Genomic DNA, 23398 nt, shown 5'->3' with positions numbered 1-23398 from the left:
ACGCAGCTGGGCTCACTTGCCAGAGCCACCTGGAGATCCTGACGGCAATAGCCATCATCCCTGACCACTGGTCTGGCTAGCTAGGGGTGATGGGAGCCGTAGTCGAAAAGAAGCTGGAGACCCAAATTTGGGAAACCCTCTTCTCCCTGAAGGACAAAGGGGGGTTCACTTGCACCAGAACGTCAGGTGAGCCCTGCAGGATCAGGCCCATGGGGCCCCTCTCCTCCCAGGGGCCAAGCAGGGGCCTCTTCTGGGAAGCCCACCGGCAGCACTTGAGCCCCAGAGAAGGGGGGCTGCCTCCAACTGGGGAGGCGCATTTCTTCTAGGGGCACCTTTCCAGGGTCCCCACGGTGCCCCCCCCCCGCCTGGCTCCACTCGGCCAGGGCAGCTGGCTTTTGTTTCGCTGCAGGTGAGCCTGCCCCGTGCAACGTGGGGCTCTTAATGGAACTTCGGGGGGGGGGCGGAGGGGCTGCAGCATCAATACCTAAAACACGGAGGGATCTAAGCTCGTGGGGTGGGGGAGGGGAGCATTTTGCAATGCAAACCTTGTAGGGGGAAGGGATCCACTTTGCAGCTGGATCTCCGGGATCAGCCCCTCCCCCGCTCTCCTGATCCCAGAAGGAAGAGGGGAGGGGGAAAACCTTCCTCTGCCCGCCCCCAATCTTCCCCTCCCCTCCCGGCACATCCTCCTCTCACCCCGCCCCCACAACCCCAGATCCCGCCCCCAAACATCCCACCCCTTCCTCCTCCTCCAATCCGGCTTCTGCTCCAGGACTGGCGGGTGTGAGCCCCCCTCCCAAACTGCCTGCTTCTCCCGCAAGTGGAGCTTCTACGTCGGATTGCTGCTCTGCGCCGTAGCTCTAGGGGGGGGGCGCGCTTTCGGAAAGGGGAGGATGGGAAGAGAAGGATCCACCCCCCCCGTAGATGTTGCAGGAAAGAAATGAGAATCGGGAGCGAGGACAAAGGGGTAAAGGGCCAGCGGGGGGCGGAGAGGGAGGGGGTAAGGACCCACAGACCCCCGCCAGCTTCCCCAGGCGTCTTCCGTGGGGCCAGGATCCCGGCACTCTGGGTGCAGGGGGTGCCAGGAGGGGAGGTAGGAGGGGGGAACCCCCGGGGCAAGGAAGCGCCCCCTTCAAGGCGAAGAGGAGGGATCCCTAGAAAGTGGGGGGTCGTGTCCCCCACCCCTTTCTTCCTGCAACCTCCATCCTCTTCCCACCCCATAAGCCCCTGCCCTGTCCGGACGCAGCGGTTCTTCCAATTCCAGCCATTGGTCCCCTGGAGAGGAGAGGAAATCCCCAGAGGAAGAGGGGAGGGGGGAGGCCTTCTCAGAAGCGGCTCTTGGTTTCCGCAATCCCACCCAGGAAGCAGCCAGAAACCTTTTCCTCTCTCTCAGGCTTCCATCTTTAATGTCTTTTCCCCTGAGGATGAGGATAATGTACACCTGTCATCAGAAACAGGGGTGCAGAGTCCATGGAATGGCTCTCAGGGCTGATACAGATGTTGCACCTCAAAAGCATTTCTGTTCCTCTTATTCTTTGTAGCCAATGTCAGAGTGACTGACAAGCTGAGATACAATCCTTCAGCATCCGATGACAGCGACTGCATGAATCTTCCCAGTCAAAGGACCCATTTTCATGATAGACAGTGCCTGTGGCTGGAGGCTCTACACACCGGGTGTGCCTGTGCAGGCCAAAGACTGCCAGTATTAGCACAGGTGAGGTGTGTGTCATTCCCAAATTCACAGACTGTATGTGAATGAGAGTTTGTGGGTGGGATTATATTTTACAGCAACCCTGTGATTTTCTCCACCCATAACATTGCATAAGCTGATATTGCAGTACGAATTCCAAAATAACCACAAAAAATCACATGATAATAATAATAGTGCAGTGGTACCTCAGGTTAAGAACTGAATTCGTTCTGGAGGTCCGTTCTTAACCTGAAACTGTTCTTAACCTGTGGTACCACTTTAGCTAATGGGGCCTCCTCCTGCCGCCATGCGATTTCTGTTCTCATCCTGAAGCAAAGTTCTTAATAAAAGGTACTATTTCTGGGTTAGCAGAGTCTGTAACCTGAAGCGTCTGTAACCTGAGGTTCCACTGTAGAAGTTATATATTAGTATTTTCCCCCAGCCGCTCTGGGCAGCTTACAGTACATATAGGTAAAGGTAAAGGGACCCCGAACCATTAGGTCCAGTCGTGGCCGACTCTGGGGTTCCGGGGCCCATCTCGCTTTATTGGCTGAGGGAGCCAGCGTACAGCTTCCGGGTCATGTGGCCAGCAGGACTAAGCCGCTTCTGGCAAACCAGAGCAGTGCACGGAAACGCCGTTTACCTTCCTGCCAGAACGGTACCTATTTATCTACTTGCACTTTGACGTGCAGGAGTAGGGACCAAGCATCGGGAGCTCACCCCGTCACGGGGATTCAAACCGCTGACCTTCTAATCGGCAGGTCGTAGGCTCTGTGGTTTAACCCACAGCGCCACCCGCGTCCCTACAGTACATATACAAGACAGTAAAACATCAAACATTAAAAACCTCCTGATACAGCTGTCTTCTAAATGTCAGATAGTTGCCTCCTTCCTTGCCCTCTGAAGGGAGGGCATTCCATGGGGCAGGAGGCCCTCTGCCTGGTTCCCTGGAACTTCACTTCTAACAGCAAGGGAACCAGCAGAAGACCTTCAGAGGCGGACCTCCCTGTCTGGACTGAACGATGGGGGTGAAGATGCTCCTTCAAGTCCACAGGGGCGAGGCTGTTTATGGCTTTAGGTTGCAGATCTTGCTCCTCCTTAATGATTGATGTATAGTTAGCAGAGTAGGAGAAAACACTCAGAGGCAGGAAAAAAATAATAATTCAGCTGAGAAAATTATTACTGAAGACAGATAAGCATGTTGTTGTTGTTGTTTAGTCGTTTAGTCATGTCCGACTCTTCGTGACCCCATGGACCAGAGCACGCCAGGCACTCCTGTCTTCCACTGCCTCCTGCAGTTTGGTCAGACTCATGTTTGTAGCTTCGAGAAATTTATTACTGAAGACAGATAAGCATAACAGGATCCAAAAAATAGCAAAAATGTAACTCACAGTAAAACCCTGACTTAGCATACCAAAACAGCACTCAAGTAAGAAACAGACAAGCAGAGTAGAGTAATAGCAGAATATGAAGTGGGAGCAGGCGCATTTCAATACTGTAATTTATATATAATTCAGTGTCAGAGTAACCCTGGGACTAGATAACAAGCCTCCAGGTGGACGTGCCCCACCTGCCCTTCACTTTCCTCTTCAGCACGGGCAGAATCTGCCTTCTGGACTGTGGGATTCACGGTTGTTCTCCTCCTCTCCATCCACCAGGGCTTGACTTCAGGTGCAGCAGAATTCCCCACCCAGCCCATCAACGATTTGAGACCCATCAGCTTTCCTCACCTGGTTTAGCCAGCTGGTAGAAGCCGTTGCTTGAACCCCTGTTGCATGCTGACAGCTTCTGGAAGCCACAGGTGAGAGCTGAGTGCAGCGTGAGCACCAAGGGTGGAAAAATGACTGCAGAAGGTGCAGGACATGTCCCCCACCAAAAGAACTACTGCTCCCCAACACCCCATGACATCTAGATTCAGGTAGGTAGCCGTGTTGGTCTGAAGCACTTGAAATAAAAAATTTAAAAATAGTCCAGTAGCACCTTAGAGACCAGCTAATTTTGTTCTAGGTATAAGCTTTCGTGTGCATGCACACTTCTTCAGATACACTGAAACACATGTCACAGACCCTTGTATATCGTGGGAGGGTGGGGTTTTTCTCAGAAGGTACTCCTACTACCATCTCCTACTACCCATCACTATATGAAGAAGTGTGCAAGCACATGAAGTGTGCTAGCACTTGGTCCCTAAGGTGCTGTTGCTGTTGTTGTTGTTTAGTTGCTTAGTCGTGTCCGCCTCTTCGTGACCCCCTGGACCAGAGCACGCCAGGCACTTCTGTTTTCCACTGCCTCCCGCAGTTTGGTCAAACTCATGCTGGTAGCTTCGAGAACACTGTCCCACCGTCTCGTCCTCTGTCGTCCCCTTCTCTTTCTGCCCTCCATCTTTCCAACATTAGGATCTTTTCCAGGGGGTCTTCTCTTCTCACAAGGTGGCCATAGTCTTGGAGCCTCAGCTTCAGGATCTGTCCTTCCAGTGAGCACTCAGGGCTGATTTCCTTCAGAATGGAGAGGTTTGATCTTCTTGCAGTCCATGGGACTCTCAAGAGTCTCCTCCAGCACCAGAATTCAAAAGCATCCATTCTTCGGCGATCAGCCTTCTTTATGGTCCAGCTCTCACTTCCATACATCACTACTGGAAAAACCAGAGCTTCAACTATACGGACCTTTGTCGGTGTTACGGCTAAAATCTGGGTGCGGGGTTACTCTGCCACCCAGCTCATCGGACTAAGTCTGTGGGTCCCTGCGGAAGAAAATGAGCTCAGCTGGACGCAGGAGCAAACTGCAGAAGATCCAAGTTTATTGCGCAACAGGTTCAAGGCGAGATTGAACAGCCAGAAAGGGGTGACATGAACTTTTGAAATTTCCCTCCATATCCCAGGGTATTATATCCCTGCATATAGGGTATTATATAAAATAACACCTCTTGTATTTTGTTGCTAAATTACTTGTGGCATTCTAACACTTTGGGAGAGACCATTTACTCAATAGTGTTCTATGCTTTACACCTAGCAGGAAGGTCCACTAATGACTGAAAAATGCAGTTGGTGTTTTGTCCTTCGCCATTTTTGTGTATTTCTCATGTGTCAAGCTAGCTCTTCTGTGGTCTCACACTGACATAGTGCTACAGCAACACATCCTGTCTGTTGAATCCCCTCAGGGCTTTCAATTTACCATGTCGCCTGGCATTCACCATAGCTGGCACAGGTTTGGACCTCTCGTGAGGGAGAGGTCTTCGCCTTGGCCTTTAGCTATGGGATTTTTCATTATTGCAGGCTCTGGTCTCGCACTCATGGAAAGTTGTCCACTTGCTCTTAAAGGACCAAAAGCTAGTTGCAGCCTGGATACACGTGTCCAATTCCAGTAGAGTCCAATTTGAATTTATCTTGCCCCATGGTTCTCAACTTTTCAAAACCAATATGTTAAAACCAAAGCCATTCTTTAAGGGGGCATTTGTCCAAATGAGTCAATTTAACTCTATAAGGGACCATTCTTGCTACATCAAGGCATATACACGTTTCTTGTTATCAATAATAATATAACATATGGTAGTCGTGTCCTCAAATAAATAAATAAAATTTGGGACATGATCTACACCCAATTTCATCTGGCATCCTAATCAAACATCTCAAATAATAATAAGGAGCGTTGCTTCAAATCTACCTGATAAAATATGGTTCCGATAATAATACTTGGTTGTGGTTAGATTAATTTCACAGCTATATGGGAAACCAAGATTAATAAGTAAATAAATACAGAACAATTGCTACTTGAAGACAGTACTGAATCTGCAAGAGATGCAGAGAAGTCATAGAAAAGATTTGAAATAGTTTTCTGGAACAGAAAGAAAGAAATAGTAAAAATCTGGGAACTTCATGTATAGAAAAACATTAAATACATAAATAAATAGGTAGGGAAGGTTGGACTCTGCAGAGTGCCAGGTGGGACAAGGAAATATGATCACCAGTTGACTTAATCTAAATATAGTCTGCTCTATTGGAAAGCATTGTAATATATGGGAATCCTCCATGAAAAACTTGGGTGTAAGCCATATCCTTCTGCTGTTCATAGTTATGTATCCTACATTATACAGAAACAATTACACACAGAAATTTTCCTTTGTGAAGATAACACATTATCAGACACACTTCAGCATTCCTACATAATAACACATAATACACAAAACGTACAAATTATTAATTCTACACTATATCTTGAGGCAATAATGTGATCTTGAGGCAATTCTTGCTGCTTTTACATGTATTTCCAAACTTGGCACAAGGGCATTTCCTTCAAAATCCAATTAGTCAGTTTCTCAAGTCTTTTATGGGAAGAAATTGTGGTCACTGTGATGCATTGGCAGGTTGCTTAGCTGGTGAGGAGATGGTCTTAGTATTTTGGTCTCCCGCAAAGCATCCTTTGGAAATAGGCCTGTAGGATCTGAAGACATAATTAGTTGTTGTTTTTTCCTTCTTTTCTTTTTTAAGGAGGAAGATAATAGTCAAGAAAGGAGAGAATATTCTAAAATTTTCTTCCTGGGAGGCTGTAAATACAAACTCATAGTTAAGCATTTTACCCATTTGAATATTATAATCATTTACATTTAATTTCCTTCACTTAGTTTGGCTGTGGAAGAAACGAAGGGACAAAACCTTTGTTAATTTGAACACAATTGGCAAATTGTTAAACATTTTGCTTATGTGGGTCCGAATTCTCTTCACTATCCTGTTTGAAAGGGAAATTTTTATTTCCTGTGAAAATCTGTCAGGAATGCTGTTCCTATAATGCATAGGTATATAGTACTCACAAAACCAAACGAGATAAAAGACAAGCTCAGTGGGAAAACTGTGAAAAGAATTTTGCATGTTAGATTGGGGAACTGCTCAAGAGAGGAACTCACAGTGGGAGTGCTTTGATATTTACCTGTGAAAAGATTTTGGCATGTCCAGTACTTAACTCTTTTGTCTTAAGTAGCCCCTGGAGCAAAACACATTAAGGATGATTTCCCTCAATGGTTCCAAGTTTTACATAAGGAAGTTTGTATAGGTTTCACACTCTCCAAACCTTCTCTCTCCCCCCCTCCTTTCTCTCGCTCTCTCTTTTTGTAAGCTGATCTAGCCTCTGTGCATGTGCAGAGTTCATGTCTCAGCAAACCTTTTATACCATTGAAAATGTTGCATCTTTTGGCTCAATTAGAATAAGGAAGGGAAAGGTAAGGGGTAGATTTTAAAAATAGGGTTAGATTTTAAAACGAAAAAGAGAAACTCAGCAATTTAAGTATTCACCAAAGCTAGCAATTTCAGCCCAAGCAAAAGGAGTGCTTCCTATATGTACAGGAAAGGGCTATCATTATTGGTCATTTTATCTGGTCATTCGCGGAACAATCAACCACTCTCTTATTTATGAGTAAAAATGGCCAGAGAGTTAGAATTCATAGGATTTTTTTTAACATTCTCAGTCATTTCAGCCTTACCATTTGCAGACAAATTTTTCTCCTGCCCTTTATTTACAGGATTGGTCAAGGCTAATTCTACTTGACTATATGAATTTTATGTGCTTAAACTTTTAATAGACTTTTAAGTTTGATTTTTTTAAATAATAGACAAAACGATAAACACTGTAATCACTTAAATGCCTGATATCACCAGTTCTGCTTCAGACATCATGGCTTCACCTCACACCTTTTAAAAAACAAAGAGCAATCTGGGCTGAATTTCAACTCATCAGCCACAAATTGGGAAAGTTGAAAGGGACCTGGGGTCATCTAGTCCAGTGTTTCCCAACCTTTTTTGGGCAAAGGCACACTTGTTTCATGAAAAAAATCTTGAGGCACACCACCATTAGAAAATGTTTAAAAAATTAACTCTGTGCCTATATTGACTATATATAAAGTAACTCTCTTTAATAGGAATCAAATAAACACAAAGAAAGTATTTTATAATTACTTTATTCTGAAATAGTAAGTTGCAGAATTTATTCAGCACGCAGAAAATGGCCTTTTGGGGGGTGAATGTGGATGAAGCAGGAAGAGAACTTTAAAAAAAGGCATGCATGAAATCTAGCCCCAAACACACACACGCACACTTTCCCCAAAGTGGTTGATGATGCAGGATATTTCCACATGCTTCTAAAATGCACATTAAATAAAACGAGAGAGGGAAGTGCACGCATTCACCTGCCAGCCTCGGAGCTGTGGAATGCAGCGACATGAAGCAATCTGTGTCCTTCCAGGCGCCAGCTCAGACCTGCCGTGCTGTTTCGTTCCCCCGGCGTCGCTGCCTTCATCCAGCCGGATGCCTCTCCTGCCCAAGGGACGTGTCAGCAGCCACCCGGCGTGGGGTAGAGGCAGGGAGGCCCCACTTCCTGCTGCCCACAAGGCTTTGGGGTGAGAAACGTGGAGGGGCAGGAGAGTGGAGGTTGCCTTAATTGGAAAAAGCAGGGAGGTAGGCTGGTGTGCCATGGGAGGGAGGCGGGTGAGTCGGGCGGCGAGCACACGCGGGGCGGCGAGCGAGCTCCCTCCCACATCCCATCGCCGCTCGCTTTGGCCGGCCTACTGGGCTGTCGCAGGCGGAAGGCCTGCGCATGCGCGAGATTTTCGCGCCTTCCTCCAGTAGGCTGGCCAAAGCGAGCGGCGATGGGATGTGGGAGGGAGCTCGCTCACCGTCCCGCGTGTGCTCGCCGCCGCCGCCCCGCCTCTCACCGCCCGACTCGCCCGCCTCCCTCCCACGGCACACCAGTCAACGTATCGCGGCACACTAGTGTGCCGCGGAACACTGGTTGGGAAACACTGATCTAGTCCAACCCTAAAATACAGGGTTCATAGCAAGATTTGTACTACCAGAAACACACACATACTTATGTACACAGACACAACTGGAGAAGAGATCACAAGCCATGCGCCTATCATGTAGTAAGGAAGAGGAAAATAAAAGTACCCAATTCTATACAGAACCCTTTTAGCAGATCTTGAAGCTAGTTTGAGTAAGAGTTTACTTCCTTAGACTAAAGAGTGAAAGTTCCTAGATAAATTATCTTTAAAGACTGAAGTGAACATTTTTCCTAAGATAGGGAGAGGATCTCTTATAAAGCATAGTTAAAACAGCCATAGATTTGATTTAAAAGGAATACAAAAGTGACAATTTTTCCTGAACTTGCAGAGGAATAGTAAGCCTAATCTATGCCCCCCCTTGCAGTTTCCTTTAAAGGAAGCTTACTCGGGAGTAAATTTACCTGGCACAGAATAAGAAGGAGAAGGGAAAAAAACCCCTGAAAGAGACAGAATGAAACAAGGGGGGGGGGCATTTTCTAAGAAAAGAGGCCAGGACGTCTTATAGAGACTGATATCAGGAGCCTTACAATAACTCTTCTGTCCAACCAAATCAAAGTTAAAACTGGACTCACATAATTTTCTTAGAAGGAACACCATACTTTCATAGGCATATGCTTAATGAAGTACATACACTGCATTTTAGCTTGAGAGAGCAGTTGGCTCAACTAGGCTTTTGCAGCAGAAACATTAGGTTATCAGCACCTTCCAAAATAAGACTGTAGACTCACAATCTCAAAAGTTGGGGCAAAGCAAGAGGTGGGGTAAACATTTGCACACTTCATTCTCATTTTCTCTTATTTAGGACTGCTAAGATCCAGCATGGCTTCCTTAGATTTAAATTTTGAAGCAAGCTTGCAGTTTAAGCTATGCACACTTAAGAAAGGCAGTCTGTCAGAGACAGAAGGAACAGACAACACACATAACAGACAACATGTAAACATACATATTCTGATATATGTATTAACAGACAACACACATAACAGACAACATGTAAACATATATATTCTCATATATGTATTAACAGACAACACACATAACAGACAACATGTAATCATATATATTCTCATCCTTTAGTTGGTTATTGCAAGGAGTTGGGCCACTACCTTTGGCTTCATTAAGTGAAATTAGTAGGAAGGTCCCACATGGTTTTATGAGCCTCCTTGCCTCTTCAAACACACCACCAGTTAATCAAACTGGTAGGGCTCACAACACTTGGTTGACTGGGTACCCCTTTATAGATGCATGCGTTGCTGTTGTTGCTTTTTTGCTTTTTCCTTTTTTGGGGGGGTGTCTGGGATAGAGAAGGGGGAAAGAGAGGGGTTGATTAGGATTGGTATGTCTAGGGGTTTGGTATGCTTAGTACAGGGACGTATAGTAAAGAGGAGAAGGGGCTTCTAGTTGCCTGGCAACTTCCTTAGTGGGTTTTAGAGAGCTCTAGCTATCCGGTTCCTTGTGTTCCCTTTCCTATTTCCTTATTTCCTATTTCCTATTTCCTATTTCCTATTTCCTATTTCCTTATTTCCTTATTTCCTTATTTCCTTATTTCCTATAACCTGGGGTCTCTTTCCACTCTGCCGGTCCTGCCCAATTCCTCATGGGCTATCCCTCCTGGCAACCTCCTACCTATCGTCACATCTCAGGAAAAGGGGCCCTACTGGACGCCCGCGCCATGCGGTGCCAGATCGGGTGGTCCCTGGATAGAATTTCGAACTGAAAATCCCCCTTGCTTTTGGAAGCGGGCTCATGCACAATACACGTGTTACGTGGCACCGACCAGTGCGGCTGGGATTGGGATAGAAAGCCAGACCCCTTCCTGCCCCCTAGCAAGGACGCTCGGGAAGTTCAGAAAGAGAACTCCAACCCCTTGCTTTCAACTGGGATGCCCGTTGTGGAGAGTCGGCTATCTTTCCAAGCCGGGTCTCTCCGTCTTACTTTCGGGCTCCCAATTGGTGCGGCTGGCTGGAGATTTTAAGGAAAAGAGATAGAGCTCAGAACCCCCCTTTCGGGTTGAGCAGCGGTCCACGGTCTCTCTCACTAACCGGACCAAGAGAAAGGCAAGAAGGAGCGATAGAGAGGAGGGCAGAGAATTCAGTTGCCAGGAGATTCCACCCCCTTCCCACCAGTGCACTGGATTTTCCTTTTTCCTTATACTCACGCGTCTTCTATGATGATCCCGGGATCGATGAATAAGCCGGCTGGATCCCTCTTTTGCTCCCCGGCTGAACTCCTAGGGCTTTCGATTACCGCCCGGAAGATGGCTGGGGGTCCAAAAGGATCTTCCCAGGCAAAATGGCCCGGAGCCGGCTGAAGATTTCGGGGCCCCCAGTCAGCAGCTCGGGAGAACCGCAAGCCCCACGTTGGGCAGCCAACTGTTACGGCTAAAATCTGGGTGCGGGGTTACTCTGCCACCCAGCTCATCGGACTAAGTCCATGGGTCCCTGCGGAAGAAAATGAGCTCAGCCGGACGCAGGAGCAAACTGCAGAAGATCCAAGTTTATTGCGCAACAGGTTCAAGGCGAGATTGAACCCCGAGAAAGGGGTGACATGAACTTTTGAAATTTCCCTCCATATCCCAGAATACAGTGCATGAAACGTCACGAATACATTACGGGAAGGTTGGGTTTCACAAGTTACATCATGAATATACTTTACACGTCATGAATACATTATGAAAAGGTGGGATTACATTAATTAGCATTTTCGGATGAGGGAGGGGGGATATGCGGAGCGGGAAATATACATAGATACACATTTATTGAGTACCGGTGGTGGCAAGACAATGGGTCAGAGATATACATCGTCTGCCACCTAATATTGCCTAGAGGAAAGGTTTGGCGAAACGATCTGACAGGATTAAGAAGTTCCTGCGTACGTGACCTGTTGCTTTGGGGATTATGGAAGTAGGGATAGCATCATGGAGTCCACGGGGAACTGAGTTGAATGACACCAAGAGCGAAGAAATCGGAGTTACGGTTGATTTTATATCAATTCCTAAAGATTTCAATGATTTCAAACCCATTCTGTACTATAGGGCAAAAGCAGAAACAGAATGGATACATTGTAACAGGAGGTCCCTGGTTTCGGATCCATTGTTCTCGCCGTGGGGGGGGGGGCCGTCAGCAGCTTGTCAGGGGTAAAATGAGGCGTGCAGGAGCTCCCTGAGCTAGCTTCTGCAGGACGAATGCATGGCTGTGATTGGCTAAAGCGGGGCCATAGGAATAAGCGGGGCCTCGGATGTTCCTAGAAGGAAGGGGGAAAGGAGCCCCCCCCTTCCATTCCGTATCAAGACGGAAGCCTGAGGGAGAGGAAAAGGTTTCTGGCTGCTTCCTGGGTGGGATTGCGGAAACCAAGAGCCGCTTCTGAGAAGGCCTCCCCCCTCCCCTCTTCCTCTGGACTTCCTCTCCTCTCCAGGGGACCAATGGTTGGACTGGGCAGAATGGCTGTGTCTGGACAGGGCAGGGGCTTATGGGGTGGGAAGAGGATGGAGATTGCAGGAAAATAGGGGTGGGGGGACAGGACCCCCCACTTTCCAGGGATCCCTCTCTGGTCGCCTTGAAGGGGGGCATTCCTGGGCGGGAGGGAGAAGCCAAGGCGGCCCCTCCAGAGAATCCCCAAGGAAGCCACGATGGAGACGTGTCCCCAAAGACTGGTCTGCCTAGCTCTCTCACCCTCGCCAATGCTGCCCTTCCTCCCGCCCCCCCCACGTCATTGACCCCCTCTCTTTCTCCCGGAGTCTCCCCTGCATCCAGAGGCTTCCTTGGCTCACCCCTCTCTCCGTCCCTAATGCCCCCCAAGATGAGCCGGAGAGGGACAGGGGGGTCTCTATCCAGGCGCCTCCCGCACCCCTTAACCCTTTCCAAGAACAGGAGCTTCCCTGAGCACCCATTCAGCTGACCCCAAACACCTAGCCTGTTCACTAGTTCTCTGACTGACCCAGACCACAGTCCCTGGAAAAGATGTAGACCTGGGTCTCCCAAAATGGTCCATATCAACCTCCTGAGGTCAGTGGGTCTGTGCAGGTGATTCATGAAGACCTAGAGGTGGAAACGGGGCAAACACTTGATTTGAAAGGCAGTCTCAGAGGACAACAGTATTCCAAGATCATGCTGTGTTATTAAAGATGTTTGAGGATTATGAAAGGTTGCTGATACATTACTATCATTAGACATCATACCATTTTCATTTTCTAAAAACTGGGAACATGGGTAGGACATGGGATAATGTAGATGATGTTGAAATAAGAGAAGGTGCTAATGGCGGTTGATGTATCCATTTTTTGTGTCTGTTCTTTCTCCTGAAGCCTAAACAGGATTTGCTTTCTGCCCACTCTGAAAAAGGGGATGGAGAAGACAGAATTGCAGGGGACAAGGCACCTTTTGTTTCATTAGGAATAGACATTAAAACGTGTGAAATGTGGAATATGCTTCACTGAACGAGCACACATAGTTCACATCAACAAACACAAAAAGGAAAGAACCCACTTAAAGGTATGGAGTGCGGAAAGAGCTTCTGTTTCAATGCAAAACTTAGAACACACCAGCGGACTCACACAGGGGAAAAACTATATTTATGTATGGAGTGTGGAAAGAGTTTTAATGATAGTGGAAGCCTTAGACAACATCAACGGACTCACACAGGGGAGAAACCATTTCAATGCATGGAGTGTGGAAAGAGATTCAGTCAGAGTGGACACCTTAGACAACATCAACGGACTCACACAGGGGAGAAACCGTTTCAGTGTATGGAGTGTGAAAAGAGATTTAGTGATACTGGAAACCTTAGAAGACATCAACACACTCACACAGGGGTGAAACCATATAATTGTATGGAATGTGGAAAAAGCTTCAGTCAGAATGCAGACCTTAAAATACATCAACGAATTCACACAGGGGCGAAACCATTTAAATGCATGGAGTGTGGAAAGAGCTTCAGTCAGAGTGGAGACCTTAAATATCATCAACGGACTCACACAGGAGAGAAACCATATAAATGTATGGAGTGTGGAAAGAGCTTCAGTCATAGTGGAGTCCTTAGATATCATCAACGGACTCACACAGGGGAGAAACCATATGAATGTATGGAGTGTGGAAAGAACTTTAATGAAAGTGGAAGCCTTAGAAGACATCAACGGACTCACACAGGGGAGAAACCATTTAAATGCATGGAGTGTGGAAAGAGCTTCAGTCAGAGTGCAAACCTTAGAAATCATCAACGGATTCACACAGGGGAGAAACCATATGAATGTATGGAGTGTGGAAAGAGCTTCAGTCGGAGTGGAGAGCTTAGATCACATCAACGGACTCACACAGGAGAGAAACCATATAAATGTATGGAGTGCAGAAAGAGCTTCAGGCAGAATGGACACCTTAGAAAACATCAGCAGGCACACAGGGGAGAAATTGTTTAAATGTATGGCGTATGGTAGGAGCTGCAGTCAACGTGGAATGCTTGATTTATGTCAACAAATTCACACAAAAGATAAGCCTTATAAATATAAGGAAAGTTGATAGAGTTTCAATCCTAGTGGAAGTCCTACATCAACAGACTCATGGACAGGAAGAACTTTAGGAGTGAAACCCTTCAAACCATCAACAAACTCAAAGAGGAGATGCAGTTTAAATGAAAAGATTGCAAAAACTGCTTTATTTACAATAGAGTGTTTAAGGAACATCCAGGGACTCTCACATGGAAGAACCCATTTAGATGTATGGAGAACGGGACATTTTCCTTTCAGTGTCCACTCTTTCTTCACAGCAATGAACTCACCAGGAAATCAGTCTTAAACACACGACGTGTATTTTAATTTCTTGTGTTTATATGTTAAGGTGAACAGCAATTAAATATTGAAGGCAATGTCAAACAATGTGAGTATAATCTAAGAGGTAAAGTACCTTTTGATAGAGAGGATGAATCTGGTTTGCTGGTGGTGAGTGAGGATTAGTGCTGGGCGATATATTGATATCTGGTCCAATACCGGTTTCTAGAGCACATCTGAAGAACAGCTGATATGGCAATACACCGCGAATTACAGTGTGTGTTTCTGGGATGTGCCTGCAAGCAGCGGCAGAAAGCTTTTCTTCGTGAAGCCCCTGCAGATGCCGAGTTGCTGACTTCCCTCCCAGACGACAGGAAGCGAAAGACACACCTCCATTGCCCTGTGTCCTTCCAGCCCCTTTCCTCCCTTGCTCCCTTCTGCTGGTTTGTGTGCCTGACTTAGATATCTTGTGTGCTGTATTTTTTTACTTCTGAAACTGGATTTGCTCTCAGGAGCTAAGTTTTGTGCCTCACTGGGGACCCAGTGAGAACTGTATGCTTTGAAAGCTCAGTAAGCTATTACTGAAGAGGTCCTGCTGCCTCTCTGTGTGTTTTTGACCTCAGTGTGGGACTTGCTCTGCACGTGGCCCCTACCCTGCTGCTACTTGGCTCATGCCCCGGAGTTGCTCTACTCAAGCATGCAAGACGGTTTTTGCACCAAACTCTGTCATTCTCCCACCGCATGATCTCCAAGCACTGCTTCTTCACCAGAACTTCATCCCTGCCTCCTAAGCATTCTGAAGAAAACTGATAATACAGTAAGTTAATGGGTGATTTCCCCCCAAGCCTAATTGCAAGAGGGGAGCGGAGGGACTGCAGGTACCAGGGAAGTCTCCTGATAGGCCCATCTTCACTCTTGAACCTCATGGGGCAACCCCAGAGCTCCTGCTTATTCTGGGGTTTGGGGAAGACAGTACTTTTCCATAGTCCCAAAAGTTTTTATTCAATCATGCTACTCAGGAGTTTTGCTGCAAGAGGACAACAGTTCATATTACCATCACACTGATTTTACTGTTGTTTCTGCTTTTGCTGTCATGGAACTGCTGGGTGCAGGGGGGGGTGCCAGCTGGGGAAGAAGGTGTTCACAAGGGAATCATAGAATCATAGAATCCTAGAGTTGGAAGAGACCACAAGGGCCATCGAGTCCAACCCCCTGCCAAGCAGGAAACACCATCAGAGCACTCCTGACATATGGTTGTCAAGCCTCTGCTTAAAGACCTCCAAAGTAGGAGACTCCACCACACTCCTTGGCAGCAAATTCCACTGTCGAACAGCTCTTACTGTCAGGAAGTTCTTCCTAATGATTAGGTGGAATCTTCTTTCTTGTAGTTTGAATCCATTGCTCCGTGTCCGCTTCTCTGGAGCAGCAGAAAACAACCTTTCTCCCTCCTCTATGTGACATCCTTTTCTATATTTGAACATGACTATCATATCACTCCTTAACCTCCTCTTCTCCAGGCTAAACATGCCCAGCTCCCTTAGCCGTTCCTCATAAGGCATCGTTTCCAGGCCTTTGACCATTTTGGTTGCCCTCCTCTGGACACGTTCCAGTTTGTCAGTGTCCTTCTTGAACTGTGGTGCCCAGAACTGGACACAGTACTCCAGGTGAGGTCTGACCAGAGCAGAATACAGTGGCACTATTACTTCCCTTGATCTAGATGCTATACTCCTATTGATGCAGCCCAGAATTGCATTGGCTTTTTTTTTAGCTGCCGCGTCACACTGTTGGCTCATGTCAAGTTTGTGGTCAACCAAGACTCCTAGATCCTTTTCACATGTACTGCTCTCAAGCCAGGTGTCCCCCATCTTGTATTTGTGCCTCTCATTTTTTTGCCCAAGTGCAATACTTTACATTTCTCCCTCCTAAAATTCATCTTGTTTGTTTTGGCCCAGTTCTCTAATCTGTCAAGGTCGTTTTGAAGTGTGATCCTGTCCTCTGGGGTGTTAGCCACCCCTCCCAGTTTGGTGTCATCTGCAAATTTGATCAGGATGCCCTTGAGTCCATCATCCAAGTCGTTGATAAAGATGTTGAATAAGACCGGGCCCAAGACAGAACCCTGTGGCACCCCACTAGTCACTCTTCTCCAGGATGAAGAGGAACCATTGATGAGCACCCTTTGGGTTCGGTCAGTCAGCCAGTTACAAATCCACTGAGTGGTAGCATAGTCAAGACCACATTTTACCAGCTTCTTTACAAGAATATCATGGGGCACCTTGTCAAATGCCTTGCTGAAATCAAGGTAGGCTACATCCACTGCGTTCCCTTCATCTACCAGGCTTGTAATTCTGTCAAAAAACGAGATCAGGTTAGTCTGACATGACTTATTTTTCAGAAATCCATGCTGACTATTGGTGATCACAGCATTCCTTTCTAGGTGTTCACAGACTGTTTGCTTAATGATCTGCTCCAGAATCTTCCCTGGTATTGAAGAAGGCTCAGAACCCAGGGACTGGTGGTGGGATGGCGATGAGCAGATAGAGGGAGAAAGGGGAGCAGACCAGGATGGGAGGTGTTGCAAGCTGAGGAGGAAGCAGGGTTTGGTGAGCAGGAAGAGGCTGGGGCAGAGAGCAGTTCAGGAGAGGTGGGGCCAGGAGACCCAGAGGAGGCCGGTTGCTGAAGCATCCAGGGAGACTCCCCCTCCTGCTGCGACCAGCTCCCCTCTCCCCTGGTCTCCTGGAGCAAAGAAACCCTCTTCAGACCCCATGAGCCTGTACATTATATTAATGGGCGTAGGTTTTTTTTGTCCCAACACGCATCACTTTAATCTCATTGACAATGAATTCTATTTTCTGCCCATTCACCCCGTTTGGAGAGGTCCTTTAGGAGCTCCTTGCAATCTCTCTTTGTTTGAACAACCCTGGACAATTTGTTGCCATGAGCAAACTTTGCCCCCTCCCTGCTCACTCCTAACTCTAGATCATTTATGAACAAGTTGAAAAGCCACAGGTCCCAATACTGATTCTTGAGGGGACTCCGCTTTCTGCTCCTCTCCATTCAGAGTACTGTCCCTTTATTAGTACGTTTTCCCCCCTCCCTCCTTCCTTCTGTGCTGCAGAGGGAACCCTGCAGAAAAATTCTGGGGTGAATTTTGCTTCCCCACACATCCAACACTGCTCAGCATTCAGGGAAATGGAAGAGGAAAGCTGGCCACAATCCAAGAGACTGAGGTCAGCAGAAAGTGAAGCAAAGCCTACTCCAAGGGAAACCTCTTCAGCTTCCAGCCCGTCTGCTCCCACCATGGCTGAAGAAGACTTGCCATTTGGGAACGGCACAGCTGAATGGAATCCCCACAATCGCTCCTGCTGGAGGAATAGGGGCACTTAGCCCTATACTCAAAGGGGATGGCCAGTGATAAGGAAAATCCTGGGTTGAGAGGTCCCAGCTCGTTGGGGTGCAAGTCCCCCATGAGTCTGTGAGGTCAGTGAAAGAAGGAAGTTCCAGCCAAGTACAGTGGTACCTCGAATTACAAACGGCTCATGTTACAAACGCTTCACATTACAAACTCCGCTAACCTTGAAGAGTTACAGACCTCTGGAACGACTTAAGTTCGTAACTAGAGGTACCACTGTAATCTGGAGCAAACCGGCGATCAGTAGACCACAATCTTTATTGTTGCGCAAGAGATTCCCACACAGAGCAAGAACCCTGAGCCTGGGGTGACATCAACCTTTTTAACTCCCCCCCCACCCAGAATACATTTTGAGCAGCATCCTCACTAGTATGTCACAAGTGGGGAGGGGTATCAAAGGGTTACACAAGTTCAGCAGTTCCTCCTTCTATCAGGTACATCTCCGGACACCTCTCAAGTACCCACCACCCAGAGAACCATAAAACTATCGACATACATCCTTGCCCTCAGGACTTCTCCTGAGATGGGCTTCCAGAACACCTGGCTTGGCCAGCTGCCTCTGTGGAAGTCTGTTGTCACCCCTTGGTCACTCCCTGGGTGGGGCGAAGTGTACGTGCTCTCACGCTCAGGGGATTATGGCAGGAGGCCCTGTTATCGCTGCCTACGTGACTATCCGCTTCCAGGGTCATGGAGGAGGGTGAGGCCTAAATTCACCTTAAAATGGCATTGGAATGGGAAGAATTGGTTAAAGAATGGCTATTATATGAATTTGCAAAGTTAGGTATCTTTCCCTGAGCTGTCAAGCTGAAAGGATACATTCAGACACAATCTTTGTAACAGTGTAGCAACTTTAGGCAATTGAAACCATAATGGGTACATTTAATATACTTTGCCCATAGTCTGAGCAGCAGGAGGGCACTGAGACAACCGTGCAAAGGCTGAGCTGAATGGCCGGTTTGGAGGCAGTTTCAGCCATCTACGGATTCCCCCATTGGCTAGCTGTCAAAACATAGCACTCTTGATTGGTGAGTTTCAGTTATTCATAAATCCCATTCATAAAACACAAAGTCCCTAAATTCCATTTATTTCCTGTATTTATACGATGTGTGTGTTGTTCTTGTGTGACTGAGGGGAGAGGGGTTTTGGACCCAGGGAATAATGTCAGATGGTAAAGACAAACACCCTTGTATTTTCCATGTCACCAGGACGGAATTCCCCCACTCTTGTCACACGCAGCTGGGCTCACTTGCCAGAGCCACCCGGAGGGCATGACTACAATTCCCATCATCCCTGACCACTGGTCTTGCTAGCTCAGGGTGATGGGAGCCGTAGTCCAAAAGCAGCTGGAGACCCAAATTTGGGAAACCCTGTTCTCCCTGAAGGACAAAGGGGGGTTCACTTGCATCAGAGCGTCAGGTGAGCCCTGCAGGATCAGGCCCAAGGGGCCCCTGTCCTCCCAGGGGCCAAGCAGGGGCCTCTTCTGGGAAGCCCACCGGCAGCACTTGAGCACCAGAGAAGGAAGGAGGCGCATTTCTTCTAGGGACACATTTCTGGGGTCCCCACGGTGCGCCCCAGCCTGGCTCCACTCTGCCGGGCAGCTGTGTTTTGTTTCGCTGCAGGTGAGCCTGCCCCGTGCAACGTGGGGCTCTTAAGGGAACTTCGGGGGGGGCGGAGGGGCTGCAGCTTCCCCGCACTTGCGAAGCAGCCCTAGGAGCGGAGGGGAGGCAGGCAGCAGGAGGGCGATGGGGAGGAACCAGCAAGAAGGCGCTTCTGGAGCCTGGGCAGCCCCCTCCCCGCCTGCTCCCTGAAGGTGTCCCGAGCCCCCCCTTTTCATGTCAAGGATTGGGGGACACAGCATCCCGGGGTTGCTTTGCTTGGGAGGGGGGAGCTATTTTGCTTCCTGAGGGCAGGAATAGAATCCTAGAGTTGGAAGAGACCACAAGGGCCATCGAGTCCAACCCCCTGCCAAGCAGGAAACACCATCAGAGCACTCCTGACATATGGTTGTCAAGCCTCTGCTTAAAGACCTCCAAAGAAGGAGACTCCACCACACTCCTGAGACAGGAGTCACAATCCTCTCACGTTGTGCTGTGTCTGGCTTTTAGGGAAGGGGGTGAGGCTCAGGTGGGAAAGAGTTGAGAAGGAAAATATCCCGGGGTGTGGATTTCCTCCGCTGCCCAGCTCTTCAGGGTGCCACTCCCCGGGGGTCCCTCCGGTCAGCAAAAGAAGGAGTGTCCAGCCAAGTTAAAGAAGCTAACAGTGGTCAGTTGACCTGATCTTTATTTGTTGCAACAAGGTTCAAACACACAAAAAGTAGGAACATATGGTTGCATGAACTTTTAATGGCTTTTACCCCCTTCCCCATAATAAATTTTCCAACAACTTCATCGATACATGACATGAGGTTTTCCCCCCACAATTTTTTCTCCCCATTTCCCACAATACATTTTTCAACAGCATCATAGATGCATCACAAATATGTCACAAAGTAGGAGTCTTTGGCGTTTAGAAACATGAGCCCGTCACCCACCCCGTCAATAACCCCAATTTCCCAAACCTCTTCCCCAAAGAACGTAATAGTATTTACCCCTCCCCCAGCTGAAAGGCTTTCCTGCCCTTCTCCCTTCAAAGTATCAGGATTCAACCCGCCATCCCGTTGGATTTCTGCCTGGGGCATGTGCTGCCCTTGATCGCCTCCGGCCTGCTAAGGGATTCTGGAGTCAGGGGGAGCCCTGGATCCCCTAATTGGAGAGGAGTCATTAGACTTTGGAAGCAAGGAAACCGGTCAAACCGTAGAATTTTGGAGATTATTTGACGTTTCTTCAGCTTTCTATATTGGATAGTCGAGGAAACAGTCCCGATTCATGGAATCCTCTTCTGGCTACAGTTGTATCGGCTGCTTTGCTGAGCCTCTTGGCTGTTGTGCAGGGACGGGGCCTGTGTCCATTGTCCTTGTCCTGGCCTGAGTCAGAGGCTGGGATTTGGGGGGGGTCGTTTAGCTGCCCCCCTCCATTCCTGGTTTGAACAGCACCAAGACCTAAAACACGGAGGGATCTAAGCTCGTGGGGTGGGGGAGGGGAGGGGAGGATGTTGCTATGCAAACCTTGTAGGCGGGACGGGACCCACTTGGCAGCTGGATCTCCGGGATCAGCCCCTCCCCCGCTCTCCTGATCGAGAAGGAAGAGGGGAGGGGGGAAACCTTCTTCTCCCCCCCTCAATTCTTTCCCTCCCCTCCCGGCACATCCTCCTCTCACCCCGCCCCCACAGCCCCAATTCCCGCCCCCCATACGTTGCACCCCTTCCTCCTCCTCTTCCTCCTCCTCCTCCTCCAATCCGGCTCTTCTGTTCCAGGAATGGGGGGGGTGATCCCCCTCCCACCCTGCCTGCTTCTCCCGGAAGTGGAGCTTCCACTCCGGATTGCTGCTCTGCCCCGTAGCTCTAGGGGCGCGCGCTTTCGGAAAGGGGAGGGAGGAGGCAGCGGACCCCCCCCCCCCCCGTGGATGTTGCAGGAAAGGAGAATCGGGAGCGAGGAGAAAGAGGTAAAGGGGTCGCGGAGGGGGGGAGGAGAAGGAGGGGGGAGAAAAGGACCCAGAGACCCCCGCCAGCTCCCCCAGGCGCCTTCCGTGGGGCCTGGATCCCGGCGCGCCTGCTGCCAAGGTTGCTTTCCTCGCAGGGGTGGACGTGGGGCGCCCACCCGCGAGGACTCCCTGGCCCCGTTTCCCCCGCGCAGGAATCCCTGGGGCGCGGAGAGACGCCTGGATAGAGACCCCCCAGTCCCTCCCTTGCTCGTCTTGGGGGGGGCAATAGGGACGGAGAGATGGGGGGCGCCTGGCGAGGGGTGAGCCAAGGGGGCCTCTGGGTGCAGGGGAGACTCAGGGATGGGGGGCAAGGGCGGGGGGAGGAGGCGGGAGGAGACGAGGACCCAGAGACCCCGCCAGCTCCCCAAAGCGCCTTCCGTGGGGCCTAGATCCCGGTGCGCGTGCTGCGAAGGGATCTTTCCTCGCAGGGCGGACCCCTCGCCCCGTTTCCCAGGCTCCGCGCGTCCCATGAAAGGGTTAAGGGGCGCGAGAGACGCCTGGATAGAGACCCCCCAGTCCCTCCCTTGCTCCTGTTCGGGGGGGGGGGCTAGGATGGAGAGATGGGGCGCGCAGGGCGAGGTGTCAGTCGCGCTAGAGTGCAGGGGAAACTGCGGGAGAGAGGGAGGGGGAAGGGAAGAGGAGCACTGGGGGGGGGAGATAGGAAGACCAGTTTTTTTTGGGGGGGCGTCTCAATCGTGGCTTCCTTGGGCAATCTTCGAAGGAGCCGCCTTGGCTTCTCCCTCCCGCCCAGGAATGCCCCCCCCTTCAAGGCGACCAGAGAGGGATCCCTGGAAAGTGGGGGTCCTGTCCCCCCACCCTTCCATCCTGCAATCTCCATCCTCTTCCCACCCCATAAGTCCCTGCCCTGTCCGGACACAGCACTTCTGCCCAGTCCAACCACTGGTCCCCTGAAGAGGAGAGGAAATCCCCAGAGGAAGAGGGGAGGGGAGAGGCCTTCTCAGAAGCGGCTCTTGGCTTCCGCAATCCCACCCAGGAAGCAGCCAGAAACCTTTCCCTCTCTCTCAGGCTTCCATCTTGATTGTCTTTTCCCCTGAGGATGAGGATAATGTACACCTGTCATCAGAAACAGGGGTGCAGAGTCCATGGAATGGCTCTCAGGATTGATACAGAAGTTGCACCTCAAAAGCATTTCTGTTCCCCCTATTCTTTGTAGGCAATGTCAGAGTGACTGACAAGCTGAGATACAACCCATCATCATCCAATGACAGCGACTGCATGAATCTTCCCAGTCAAAGGACCCATTTTCTTGATAGACAGTGCCTGTGGCTGGAGGCTCTACACACCGGGTGTGCCTGTGGAGGCCAGAGACTGCCAGTATTAGCACAGGTGAGGTGTGTGACCTTCCCAAATTTACAGACTGTATGTAAATGAGAGTTTGTGGGTGGGATTATAATTTACGGCAACCCTGTGATTTTCTCCACCCATAACATTTCGTGAGCTGATATTGCAGTACGAATTCCAAAATAACTACAAAAAATCACACGATAATAATAATAATAGTACAGTGGTACCTCGGGTTAAGAACTGAATTCGTTCTGGAGGTCCGTTCTTAACCTGAAACTGTTCTTAACCTGTGGTACCACTTTAGCTAATGGGGCCTCCTGCTGCTGTCGTGCGATTTCTGTTCTCATCCTGAAGCAAAGTTCTTAACCCAAGGTACTATTTCTGGGTTAGCGGAGTCTGTAACCTGAAACATCTGTAACACGAAGTACCACTGTAAAAGTTATACTATTAGTATTTCCCCCCCAGCCACTCTGGGCAGCTTACAGTACATATAGGTAAAGGTAAAGGGACCCCTGACCGTTAGGTCCAGTCATGGCCGACTCTGGGGTTGCGGCGCTCATCTCGCTTTATTGGCCGAGGGAGCCGGCATGCAGCTTCCGGGTCATGTGGCCAGCATGACTAAGCCACTTCTGGCGAACCAGAGCAGCACACGGAAATGCCGTTTCCCTTCCCGCCGGAGCGGGACGTATTTATCTACTTGCACTTTGACGTGCTTTCAAACTGCTAGGTTGGCAGGAGCAGGGACAGAGCGATGGGAGCTCACCCCGTCGCGGGGATTCGAACCGCCGACCTTCTGATTAGGAAGTCCTAGGCTCTATGGTTTAACCCACAACGACAC

At 49.1% G+C, this 23398-nt stretch overlaps 1 protein-coding gene across 3 annotated transcripts in view; it reads left to right on the top strand.

The window, feature by feature from the left end:
- Window positions 1-3348: 3348 nt before the first annotated feature.
- LOC308595559 (uncharacterized protein) overlaps window positions 3349-23398 on the top strand; it is a 149389-nt gene continuing 129339 nt past the window's right edge. The window contains exons 1-2 of one of the 3 annotated variants that reach the window (XR_014012087.1): window positions 21039-21216; window positions 22430-22602. The gene's annotated coding sequence lies outside the window, so the exon portion shown is untranslated. Of the gene's footprint in view, window positions 3492-21038; window positions 21217-22429; window positions 22608-23398 lie in introns of those variants that run through there. The other 2 variants (XM_081209909.1, XM_081209912.1) reach the window with 2 other exon arrangements.

This window comes from Podarcis bocagei, assembly GCF_964188305.1.
Source record: "Podarcis bocagei genome assembly, chromosome: 10".
NCBI classification, from domain to species: domain Eukaryota; kingdom Metazoa; phylum Chordata; class Lepidosauria; order Squamata; family Lacertidae; genus Podarcis; species Podarcis bocagei.
This window is presented reverse-complemented; position numbering and strand designations above follow the sequence as displayed.